This window comes from Mandrillus leucophaeus, unplaced genomic scaffold (assembly GCF_000951045.1).
Source record: "Mandrillus leucophaeus isolate KB7577 unplaced genomic scaffold, Mleu.le_1.0 Scaffold60, whole genome shotgun sequence".
Taxonomy (NCBI): Eukaryota; Metazoa; Chordata; class Mammalia; order Primates; family Cercopithecidae; genus Mandrillus; species Mandrillus leucophaeus.
This window is the reverse complement of record NW_012106475.1, coordinates 6,812,484-6,823,684: the sequence shown is the minus strand read 5'-3', so window position 1 is coordinate 6,823,684 and position 11,201 is coordinate 6,812,484.

Here is an 11,201-nt window from a genome sequence, read left to right as displayed (position 1 = left end):
CACTGCACTCCAGCCTGGGCAACAGAATGAGACTCTCTCTCAAAATAAATAAATAAATAAATAAATAAATAAATAAATAAAAATTTAAAAAAATGTATATACACATACACACACACATACACACTAACTGCCGAATGTTTCATTTGAACCTTCATCAAGTTTCAAAATAAAATATTTCAGGATGAACACGTGAATGCTCTGGGTCTCTCTTACTTGAGATTGTTTTTACTTATTCAGATAATTGTTTTAGGAGCCAGGAAGATGTTGCATGATTTGGGGACTCTGAATTCCTGAGGAGCCTCCTGAATTCCCAGATGTCTTCCCTAGTTCCTCTCCAGACTCATCCAGCCTTGTCCTTTGTTCTTTGCGATTCTCTGAGCACACCCTCTGCCTGGGAGAGGGCATCTGCCTATGTGATGTTCCTATCACAAGCATGCAAATTATGCCCATGTTTACAATTCCATTCCATCTCTCTTCGAAGTACTAATCTCACATTTTCAAATGACTGATGAATATCTCTATTAGGTGTGTTGCTGGGAACTCAAATATCCTCCCTCATCATACCCTTTCTGCCTTCTCAATTTTTTCCCTAATATTTATTAAAGGCCAACTCAAACGCCATCTTCTCCAGAAAGCACTTTCCAATTTTCTTTCACCCAACAGATAAATATTTATTGAGTGCCTGTTAAGGGACTTGACCTATTAGAGATCAGAGTATACAGTGGTGAGCACGCATCCCTGTGGGGTGAAATATCATAGTAAGTGACAACAGCTAGGAAGGACCTCATCTTGGTTGAAAGTGATCTCTTGCATCTCTGATCTCCTAAAATTTCACCGTCTATGTAATAAAGACACAATAACATGGCTTAACTTGAAGAGGATTTGCTATGCATTGAGTGCTGTGCTAATACATGATAACTCAATCTCCACAACAATCCTGTGAGATAGCACTGTTCTTCCACCCCCACTACCTTTTTTACAGAAGGGGAAACCAAGGCACAGAGAGATTAAGAAACTCATCTAGGATTACAAAGCTAGTAAGTGATAAGTGCGCTTCCATTAAAGCCAGGAAAGTAAAATTAGTAACAAGTTCTGTTTGGGGTAAAAATATTTAAACTTAACATCATGAGTTTCAATATACCCACTTTTCAGTTTCAGTATTTTCTCAATAACATTAATGTCCTGGAGAAGTATTAATGATTAAAAAATATACTAAGACACATTTATAGGGGTGCACACCTTTCCTTTTGCCTCAGGCTCCAATATGGTTTGGCACAGCATTGCTGGAGCTTGTTTCTTTTTCTTTTTCTTTCTTTTTTTTTTTTTGAGACAGGATCTTGCTTTGTCACCCAGGCTGCTGGAGTGCAGTGGCATGATCTCAGTTTTCTGCAACCTCCGCCCACTGAGCTCAAGCGATCCTCCCTCCTCAGTAGGTCTCCCAAGTAGCTGAGACCACAGATATACACCACCATGCTTGACTAAGTTTTTGTGTTTTTAGTAGAAATGGGATTTTGCCATGTTGGCCAGGTTGGTCTCAAACTCCTGGCCTCAAGTGCTCCACGCACCTTGGCCTCCCAAAGTGCCGGGATTGCAGGTGTGAGCCACTGCACTCAGGTGGAGCTTGTTTCATTTAAACTTTTGCTATTTTGTATATCATAGATTTTATGCATGAACTTTTATTTTTAAAAATAATGCAGGCCAGAGGCGGTGGCCCACGTCTTTAAATCCTAGCACTTTGGGAGGCTGAGGCAGGAGGATCCCTTGAGGCCAGGAGTTTGAGAACAACCTGAACAACATAGTAAGACTCCGTCTCTACAAAAAATTTAAAATTAGTTGGGCATGATGGTGCATGCCAGTAGTCCCAGCTGCTTGGGAGGCTGAGAATGGAGGAAGACTTGAGCCCGGGCGGTGGAGGCTGCAGTGAGCCTTGATTGTGCTACTACACTCCTGCCTGGGCAACAGAGTGAGACTCTATCTCAAATAATAAAGATAATAATAATAGTATATCTTATTTAATAATGTTAAAATATTATTTATCTTGATTGCTGAGTTTTTGGAACCCCCTTCAATTTTGGCCTTGAGTGGTGGAGGTAATTTGGTTCCAGGTCTGCACTTCTGTACTCGTATTGTTGATTTTTTTTTTTTTTTTGAGATGGAGTTTCACTCTTGTTGCCCAGGGTGGAGTGCAATGGCATGATCTCAGCTTACCGCAACCTCCACCTCCCATCTTGGCTCACCGCAACCTCTGCTTCCCAGGTTCAAGCGATTCTCCTGCCTCAGCCTCCGAAGTAGCTGGGATTACAGGCATGCCCCACCACACCTGGCTAATTTTGTTATTTTTAGTAGAGACGGGGTTTCTCCATGTTGGTTAGGCTAGTCTCAAACTCCCAACCTCAGGTGATCTGCCCACCTCAGCCTCCCAAAATGCTGGGATTACAGGCGTGAGCCACCAAGCCCGGCCTGTTGATTTTTATGTCTACATCTATTTATTACTGTTCTTTCCAATTAAACTATAAATGCTTTGAGGGCAAACACCGTTCATCACACGGCCTTCTTAGATTCCCAAAGACATCTAGCATTGTGTTTGGCACATAAGGGTGCTTGGTAAAGATGGCTGAAAGGGAATCAGAATAGCCTCTTTTAATGTTCTGAAATTTACCAGCCTCACCAGCTACTTTTACCACAATTTGTAGTTCTGCTTCACTGATGGCAGTTTCCCTTTTATATGCATGCTTCATTTTAATTTTATAAAAATTATTGGCCAGGTACCATGGCTCATGCCTGTAATCCTAGCACTTTGGGAGGCTGAGGCAGGAGGACTGCTTGAGGTGAGAAGTTTGAGACCAGCCTGGGTAATACAGTGAGACTCCATATCTATAATTTTTTTTTTTAAAGGCCGGGTATGGTGGCTCACACCTGTAATCCCAGCAATTTGGGAGGCTGAGGCGGGCTGATCGCCTGAGGTCAGGAGTTTGCAACCAGCCTGACCAACATGGTGAAACCCTGTCTCTATTCAAATTACAAAAATCAGTTGGCAGTAGTGGCACGCACCTGTAATCCCAGCTACTCCGGAGGCTGAGGCAGGAGAATCACTTGCACCCGGGAGGCAGAGGTTGCAGTGAGCTGCGCCACTGCACTCCAGCCCAGATGACAGAGTGAGACTGTCTTGAAAAAACAAAAAATTAGCCGGGTGTGGTGGCTTTTCCCCCCAGTCCTAGCTACTCAGGAGGCTGAGGAAGGAGGATCACTTGAGCCCAGGAGTTGGAGGCTGCAGTGAGCTATGATAACACCACTGCACTCCAGCCTGGGTGACAGAGTAAGATACTGTCTTAAAAAAAAAAAAAAAAAGAAAGATTAATGAATATATATTAATAAAAGGCTGGGTGTGGTGGCTTACACCTGTAATCCCAGCATTTTGGGAGGCTGAGGCAGGAGGTCACTCAAGCCCAGGAGTTCAAGACCAGTCTGGGCAACATAGCAAGACTCTGTCTCATTAATTTAAAACTTTTTAAAAAATTAAAAGTAAAAACATTGTGAAAATAAAATGCTTCCTTAAACCCAGTCTTTCCTTTCCTTTCCTTTCCTTTCCTTTCCTTTCCTTTCCTTTCCTTTCCTCTCCTTTCCTCTCCTTTCCTCTCCTTTCCTCTCCTTTCCTCTCCTTTCCTTTCCTTTCCTTTCCTTTAGACAGAGTCTTGCTCTGTCACCCAGGCTGGAATGCATTGGTGTGATTACAGCTCACTGCAGCCTCAACCTCTGGAGCACAAGTGATCCTCCTGCCTCAGCCTCAAGTAGTTGGGACTATAGGCTCATGCTGCCATGCCCGCCTAATTTTGTATTTTTTGTAGAGATGGGGTTTTGCCATGTTGCCTAGGCTGGTCTTAAATTCCTGAGCTAAGCCATCCTCCCACCTTGGCCTCCCAAAGTGCTGGAATTACAGGCATGAACAACTGCACCTGGCCCAGTGTTTTCTTTGTTTTTGTTTCATTCTGTTTTGTTTGAGACACAGTCTTGCTCTGCCGCCCAGGCTGGAGTGCAATGGAGTGATCTCGGCTCACTGCAACCTCCACCTCCTGGTTTCAAGCAATTCTCCTGCCTCGGCCTCCCAACTAGCTGGGATCACAGGCGTGCACCACCACACCCGGCTAATTTTTGTATTTTGAGTAGAGATGGGGTTTCACCATGTTGGCTAGGCTGGTCTTGAACTCCTAACCTCAAGTGATCCGCCTGCCTCGGCCTCCTAAAATGCTGGGATTACAGGCATGAGCCACTGTGCCCGGCCGCCCAGTGTTTTCTTTTTAGTGAAACAGTTTTCAGAGATACATACCCTTTGGGAAGAAAACCTAGAAGTTTTAGTTCTGTAAGTGGACAGATCAGCATAGTAAAGAGAAGGCAGAATGTTCATGGACATAATTATCAGGTCTTTGGTAACAACATGGGAGTTTTTGAAGCACAACGGTTCTGTGATTTATGCCTCCCTGCACCTGGAGCTCGGCTCCACTCCTCCCACACCCTGCTGCGAAATCCTCTTCACCTGTGGCTGTGCCGGCTCCGTGTAGTAACTTCACGCCTGGTTGATTATATTTTCTCCAGCACTGCTTCCGGGAATGACAGGAGGCGATGAGTATTTTCTTTCTCCTGTCACTGAACTACTAGAAATGTGGCTTTTTAGGAGGGGAGGATTCATGATGAATGCAGCCATTTCTTCGGGGTGCATTGAGTAAAACACTTTGAGAGCCCTCCTCAGAGTGTGAGCCTTTTTTTTTTTTTTTTTTTTTTTACTGGAGAGACACAGCCTGCAGTGCAAAATGAAGACACATTCTCTGGGTGGGAGTGTTGAAGACAAAGTAAAAGAAATGCATAGCACCAGGAAACATCCAGACCTGGTGACTTCTGGAGGGCTCCTCCTGCGACCATTGTCATTGGGTCAGGTCCTGCACCCTTCCTGCCAATCCACTCTTGGGTTAGATTGAAAAATACAGAAATCACTTTGGGTTGTTTGGTTGTATGTTGAAATCCTCTGAGCAGGTTTAGTTTCTTCTGAGTTTTATTTCTTCTTCTTCCTTTTTTTTTTTTTTTGAGACAGAGTCTCGCTCTTTTGCCCAGTGATCTCAGCTCACTGCAACCTCTGCCTCCCCGGTTCAAGTGATTCTCCTGTCTCAGCCTCTTGAATAGCTGGGATTACAGGTGCATACCACCATGCCCGGTTAATTTTTGTAGAGATGGGGTTTCACCATGGACTACAGGCCAGACTCTTAAAAATGAGGTGGCAGAAAATTTAAAGTTTAACCAAGACTGAAGTCCATTTTAATTTCTATTTTAATAATCTGAGCAGAAAAAATAGATTAGTAGGTCATCTGAGATTAGAGTGAACTGGTGAGAGACTCAGTGTCCAAATATATGAAGGAGAGTAGCAAGAATTGGTAGAAAGTGAGAAAAGAAGTTGAGAGTGGTAGACAGGGGCCAGGCCCAGTGCCCAGGTCCTGGTGCTGTATGTTCCCTTTCTGTATTTTCAGGGAAGGCAGGGACGCGTTCAACAGCTAGGACTCCGTTTTAGGTAAGCTGGACTCAGATGTGGGTAAAGCAGAAGTAAAAAATCATCTTTTCTACCCTTCTGTATCAAGACTAAGTATAACAGCAGGGAGCTTGAAATGTAGAGACATGAGAGTTAAAGTTGATACCTAGTCTTAGATTTAGATATCAAAAGGTTAAGACTGTAAAAACTGGGGTGACCTGGAAGGATATGATTCAAAAGTCAAAGCTGAGGGCCCATTGTGGGGCCAGGTGCTGGCCCTGGGTCTGGAGACACAGACATGACTAGACGTAGTGCTGCCCTCCGGGAACTGTGATCTGTCTGGTATCATATATCTCACACTCCAGCCCACTACAGGTTTCCAGGATTAAGTGGTGTTAGATAAATTGCAAGTACACTTTCAGAACTACATGGTAATACGTATGGAAATTTTAATTAGAAAGGTGAACAGTGACAGAACTCCCTCCCCCCGACTTTAGTGGGGTGGCCACACTTCAACATACCTTTGTATTACTCATCATCCATGCGGTGTTTCCCCAGTACCTGCCTTGACTTTTCTCTTGCTGAGCTCTGTTCTACCACACACTTGCCTCCCCAGATAGCTAATTATAAGCCTCTATTTTAGTGCCTGCTTACAACAAAAGCTGTGTCAAAAGCAGCGCATACCCATATAGAAATTTAAAAGGGTACAATTCCTGAATGGTGATGAAGCAGCGCTCTGAGATGTGCTTCATCATCCAAGCGATGGTTCAGGGAAGTGGAAACAGATCTGGTCAGGTCAGCGCAGGCCAAGCGGGTGCCTAATAAGTGTTTACCAACAGTGACCTAGAATACGTTTATTAGGAACATTTTCTATTTATATAAAGAAGCAGAGACAGCTCCAGTGTTCATCAGGATCCGAGCTTGGGCTACTGCAGCCTTGCACATAAGTTCACAGCTTTGCAGGCCCAGAAGCGTTTTCACTAGCCCTTCTCAATCTTGAGAAATAATGTTTCTGATGTCACAGTGGTGTAGGCTATTTGAGCACTAGGTTTATGTATAGTAGTTTTAAGTTTTGGATTTTTAGTCACAGGCTTCCTTGCTAATGCAATCATCTCTTTTAGGCCTTTGGTATCTGAGCCAGTTCTGTTTTGCTGTGATGCTATTATTGCCTCTTCTTATCCATTTCAGGAGTAAAGGGTAGAAGGGAGGAAAAAAGTAGAAATAGGAACAGCATGAATGTTTATCTACATCTTGGGTTTTGAAGAGGAAACTCATCATCTCTTCCAAATGGTCATCTATTCAAGGCCTGGAGTGCTAAAGAAATGCCCATCCTCTTAATATAAAACAAACAAAAACTATGTGGTCGGAGCTTCCCATGTGCATTTGTGTTTACAGACGAAAATACCTGTGAGACTAAAAATCTTCACGCCTTATTGCAGATCCCTGGTTTCTGTGGGATTATATAAAACCTGTATTTCTGAAACCCCGCCTCCTGTCTTCCTTCCATCTTAAAGCAGGATTGAACCTTGTATTAAATTGACAGCCAGGAAATGTTTTACCTGCTTGACTTGTTCTCACTATTTTATACAGGTTTCAGTCAAATGTTTCTACACCCTGCTGGGCGTGGGAGGCCGTGACTCACCAAGAGAGAAGATATTCGGTTTGCATATCCAGGGTGTTGCAGGATGATTGAGGACTTCGCAATTCAGGCTTGGTGCCATTTTGTCCCTTCCCTTGTTCTCTCTTGGATATTTACTTGGCTACTTGCTCCCAAGGAGAACCAGTCGGCTGAGTATTCAAATATTAAATTAATTCCTCTTTCTACACAAGTGGCCAAGCAAGTTTTTACTAGAAACATAGACTGGTGCCTGAGGAAGACTGGGGGTAGGGAGAAGAGAGGCTGAGTTTATTTATTTATTTATTTATTTTTAATTAAGTTTTTTTTTTTTTTTTTAATAGAGACAGGGTCTTGCTGTGTTGCTCAGGCTGCTCTTGAACCTCTGGCTTCGAGGAATCCTTCTGCCTCGGCCTCCCAAAGTGGTGAGATTACAGGCATGAGCCACCATGCCTAGCTAGAGACTGAGTTTAAAGGGCAAAGGAAACTGGGAAATAGTTTCTCTAAATATAAGTTTCGTGATACTTTTCCATTGTCCAAGATCTTTGTGCCTTTGTGTATGAATAGGCCAAGAAAATGTTTTAGAATAATTTTGAATTAATTAATTTGTGTCAAGAAACCTCCTCTTTCCTGCCGCAGCAGGGTCTGCTGGGCCTGTGAAAGCTCAAGGAGGGGTCTTTTATGACTCAGAGACATTTCCTTAATTTAAAAAAAAAGTGGGGAGGCCGAGGCGGGAGGATCATGAGGTCAAGAGATCGATACCATCTTGGCCAACATGGTGAAACTAAAAATACAAAAATTAGCTGGGCATGGTGGGAGGTGCCTGTAGTCCCAGCTACTGGGGAGGCTGAGGCAGGAAAATTGCTTGAACCTGGGAGGTGGAGGTTGCAGTGAGCCAAGATTGCACCACTGCACTCCAGCCTGGTGACACAGCGAGACTCTGTCTCAAAAAAAAAAAAAAAAAAAGAGGGAAAGGGGCCTTTGACTCCTGGCCACTCTTGTGAATCACATGTTGCACACAATGACCTTCTCCCGTCATCCTCCTTCAGACTAAGGACTTGCCCAGAACTCTGGTGGTTATAGACCAAGTACTACGGTTGGAGGAGCTAGCCCACCAGAGGCAGCTGCGATCAGGTGAAGGGTGGAAGCAGCACACCAGGGCACCTGTGCTGCTACAAGGCTGTCAACGATCTTCTTCTCAGAGACCCGCTAGCCCCTGTGTCCTTTAATTCCTTCCTGCAGGCACTTCTGGAGCGGGGTAGCTTGCTGACATTTCTTACTCAAAATTTGCTACAAAGCTACAGTAGACCCAGTAGTGTGGTACTAACATAAGAACAGACATACAGATCAGTGGAATAAAATAGAGAGCCTGGAACCAAACCTTTGCCTTCAACAAACAGTGCTGGGAAAACTGGATATCCACTTACAAAAGAATGAAGTTGGACCCTTACCTTATACCGTGTGCAAAAATTAACTCAAGATAGATCAAGGACCTAAACTAAATCTTCATAATATTGGATTTGGCAAGATTTCTTGGATGCAACACTAAAAGCACAGGCAGTCAAAGAAAAAATTGACAAATTTGGCTTCATCAAAATAAAAAACTTCAGTGTATCAAAGGTCACTATGAAGGGAATGAAAAGATAGCCTATGGAATGGGAGAAAATACTTGCAAATCACACATCTGATAAGGGATTACTATCCAGAACATGTTAAAAGCCCCTACAACTCAACAACAACAAACCAAACAACCTAATATTAAAATAGGCAAAGGAATTCAATAGACATTTCTCCAAAGAAGATATACAGATGGCCAATAGGCACAGGAAAAGATGTTTAAAATCATTAATCATTAGGGAAATATAAATCAAAACCACAATGAAATACCACTTCATGTCTATGAGGATGGCTGGCATAAAGACAAAAACAGAAACCAACACATGTTGGTGTGTGGCGAACTTGGGACACTTGCACATTGCTGGAGGGAGTGTAAAATGGTGCGGCCACTGTGGAAAACAGCCTGGTTGTTCCTTGGTAGTAATACAGAATTTCCATATGATCCAGCATATTCCACTCCTAGGTATATACTCAAAGTAATAGAAAACAGGAACTCAAACAGATGCGTGTACAACAACCTCCATAGCAGCACCATTTATAATAGCCAAAAGGTAGAAACAACAGAACCGTCCACCAGCAGATGAATAGATAAACAAAATGTGGCAAATGCATACAACGGAGAAGGATTCAGCCACGAAAAGGAGTGGGATTCTGATACCTGCTATGACACGGATGAGCACCAAAGACATTATGCTAAGTGAAATAACCCAGACGCGAAAGGAAAAATATTGTGTGATTCTACTTCTTTGAGGGACCTAGGATAGGCAAATTAACAGAGACAGAAAGTAGAATAGAGGTTTGGCAGGAGCTGGGGGAAGGGGAAATGCGGAGTGATTGCTCAACAGGTACAGAGTTTCTGTTTGGGATGATGAAAAGTTACATACAACATTGTAAATGTCCCTAATGCCACTGAATTGTATACTTAAAATGGCTAAAGTCGTAAATTTTATATTGTGTATATTTCACCACAGTAAATTTTAAAAAAAATTCTAAATACACATTCCAGGGCCCCACCCTTAGAAAGCCTCAGAGGCGGCCGGGCACGGTGGCTCACGCCTGTAATCACAGCACTTTGGGAGGCTGAGGCAGGCGGATCACCTGAGGTCAGGTTCAAGACCAGCCTGCCCAACATGGTAAAACCCCTTCTCTACAAAAATACAAAAATTAGCCTGGCATGATGGTAGGTGCCTGTAATCCCAGCTACTCTGGAGGCTGAGGCAGAAGAATTGCTTGAACCTGGGAGGCAGAGGTTGCAGTGAGCCGAGATTGTGCCATTGCACTCCAGCCTGGGCGACAGAGCAAAACTCCATCTCAAGAAATCCTCAGAAGGTGATACAGTAAATATGGATGAGGTGGGAATCCAGAATCTGTATACATGTATTTTTAAATGCCTTCCTATCTTTCTCAGGCATAGCCAGGTTTGGAAACTTATGATTTAGTCTCTGCCAGTTCTTTCCAAGGGGCTGGTGCTTCTGTAAGGAAATGTTCATTAGTCTACATGAAATACGTGTGTATTTTTCATGAATCTGAGTGTGTTAAATTTGAAGTGCTATTTTAACATCTGAGATTGTCACGATTACATTGTTTTGGGGTTAAGGGGTCCAGTCATCACCCACCATAAAATGATGGTGATAATAGTTCAGGGTGTTTTTTAAGTGTCTGTGCTTGGCAAAATAAAAGTGAGCAGTCCTATGTTGGTCTCTCAAAAGCTTTTAAAAATTTTAATGGTTTGTTAAATTCCAAAGACTGGGAACCGTTGCTCCAGACACCATCCATTTGAAAATATTGAAATAGAAACTGCTTCTGCTGTTTATTTTATTTGTGCCGGAAAGAAAAAAAACAAAAAAGGAAAGGACCTATGCATTTTTCTGTGGTTCATAGGACCTGGAGCAACAAAGAGCAGTGTTGAAACTGACAGCATTGAGATGTAATTTGTCCTGCTGCCTGTTGGAACGTTCTTTTTCCGATGGGGGAGGAGCGTGACAGAGGAGAGGTGGAGGTAGGCGAGAGTAATATAACTTCTCCAGGAGAACATCTGAGAGGGGAAGTTGCTTTCCTGCCCTGGCCCTTTCATCCTCCTGAGTTTGGGGGCTGTGGTGGGGCAGGGATTGACCAACAGCCATTCCTAGGGGATGCCTTTGCATTGCAGAGGGCAGCTGGCTGAAGGGAGTGCTGAGTCTGTGGGAGCCATAGCCCGCCCCACCCTTTAGGCGGATTAGTTAATTATTGAAAAGTGCCTCAGAAGCACAAAGGTCTGGAGAGACTCCATGTGCTATTGCTCAGGCCTGTGTGGGAGCTGGCATTTCTGAGGAGCCACTGAGACTCTTCTAGGAGGCTGTGGAACAAGAGACAGTTCCTTCCCATTGTGGTGCACTCCTTTCAGGTTTGGTGTAGAGATATAGCTCCAGAGAATTCTTGTATAGTGCATAGAAGTTATCTTAGGATTTGTAAAGTATT